Below are 2,288 nucleotides of genomic sequence, written 5' to 3'. Positions count from 1 at the left end.
AGATGTTGGGAGTTGACTAATAAGTCGTATTTTGTTATCTTTCTGAAATTCTTTTATTCTTGGACGATGATTACTCTGTTGATATTTGAGGGTTATTTATGAAAACCCCGTTGATTTGTGTTGAACTGAATGAAAATGGCTCAAAGGGTTAGCTTGGGGCTACTCGTAGCCTCAAGCACCGTGTGACGCTCCGAAACCTGTTTTTTGGGGTGTTACACTCACAAAAGAGAGTTAAATATTGTACGAGGTGGTGGGGATGTTGGTGGGCCAACGTAAAATAGAATGGACCCAGAAACCGGTCAGGTAACGAAGAAGTATAATAAATTGAGGGATCGGGAAGAAATAGCTAAAATGGTAGTTGTGGGTTTTTTGCCTTTTAGTTTTCCTTCTTCTGATGCCTTTATTCATTGTATTCAACCAATTTATAATCCTATGTTTAATGGTATTCCTAGAAGTACTTGTCGATCTGATATTTTTAGATTTCATTCAAAATATTATTTTTATTTATCAACATTGTCAAAAAATATTTAATGTAAATTGTCCCTAACTTCTGATCTTGGTCGTGCTGTAAATAAAAATAATTATTTAATCGTTACTTGTCACTGGATGGATAGTAATTTTGTGATGCAAAAACGTATTCTTGCTTTTTTATATGATGAAGATCGTAAACATACTGGAGATTTTATTGTTGATTCTATTGTTAAAGTTGCCGGATTTTATTGTATCGAAAATAAAATTATATGTATTGCTTTTGATAATGCTTCTAATAACAAGACTGCTATAAAAAAGTTAAAATCTAAGCTATCTCGGCCGTTGCCTGAAATTTTTCATATTAAGTGTGCGTGTCATATATATAATTTAATTGTAAAAGATGGTCTTGAGTTTTTTGAGTTTTATATTGAAAAAATTCGTCTTGTTGTTGGTTTTATTCAAGGAAATAATCGTAGATCGAGAATTAGAGAATTTAAAGTTAAATGTCAAGAAAATGGACTTGCACCGATATTGATGCCTGAGGAAATTGATATTAGATAGAATTCTACTTATGATTTTTTAAAAACTTGTATAAATATAGAGTCCCTATTACACTAGCTTTTAACCAACATTACGGTTCATTTGCTGATTCTGCTGATTGCATGCTACATGATTCTGATTGGGTTGTAATATAAGATCTTGTTAAGTTTTTAGAAAACTTTTATGTAGCTACGGTTGAATTTTTCGGTGCTTATTATCCTACTATTTGAAATATTTTGGCATATATAGCCGATATTTCTGGTTTGCTCAAAGAATATAAAAATAAAGAAGGTTATAAATAAGCTGTTGGTGCCATGTTTACTTGGTTGGTGCTATACTAAATTCGTGTATGAAATATAATACTATGTACCACTTTAGTACTATTAATTATGCTAACTTAGAAATAAATACTAACAATGATTCTGAACAAGTACAACCTGATTTGTGGACGGCTATGGGTGATGCGAATGAATACATAGAAAAATTATATGATCACTATGCTGATTTAGTTGATTTAGTCATACCTACAAATATCACTCCAACTGTCGCTCCTCATCCTCTCGAGGGGCCATCATCTTCTAAAAAGCCAGCACATAGTGGTTTTCCTGATTCCTTTTATGATTTACCTTCCTGGAACAGTGTTGATGACAGAGCTTATACATCAACTTATCGGGAAGAGCTGAAATATTATCTTCGGTTGCCGCCAGAGGATCGCAGACGACGGATCAACACGTTGGATTAGTGGAGGAGTAACGAAACACAATATCATGTGCTTTCAAGATTAGCTAGAGATATCTTGAATGTTCTAATGTCAACCGTTGTATCAGAGAGTGCCTTTTGTTAGGGACGACAGCAGTTTGGAGATAGCCGACACTTATTGGGAAGCAATGCAATGAATGTTCTAGTTTGCCTCAGAGATTGGATTAGAGTGGAAAGAAGAAACCAAGGAATGGAATCAAAGCTGAACGACGAGCAGAAACTTGAAGAAATTATGTCTTCACGGGAGAACTCAGCAGAATCAAGTCCAATGCATGGTTTTGCCCCCGTTGACTTTGACTATCCTGTGCAAGTTCCCGTTAATATTAACATGAATAGTTGGAAAAAATGATGCATAATTTGTAGATTTTTCATTCATGTAAATTATAAATTTTGGATCATTTCGCAATCAATGAAATTCAACATTCATTCAGTCCTTAGTTCTTACTTTGTAATTTTTTTCATTTAATGATTTAAATTGAATTTTTAGTTTAAATTAAAAACTTACTTCTAATATATTA

Source organism: Capsicum annuum, chromosome 1, assembly GCF_002878395.1.
Source record: "Capsicum annuum cultivar UCD-10X-F1 chromosome 1, UCD10Xv1.1, whole genome shotgun sequence".
NCBI lineage: Eukaryota > Viridiplantae > Streptophyta > Magnoliopsida > Solanales > Solanaceae > Capsicum > Capsicum annuum.
Note: the sequence above shows the minus strand (reverse complement) of the source record.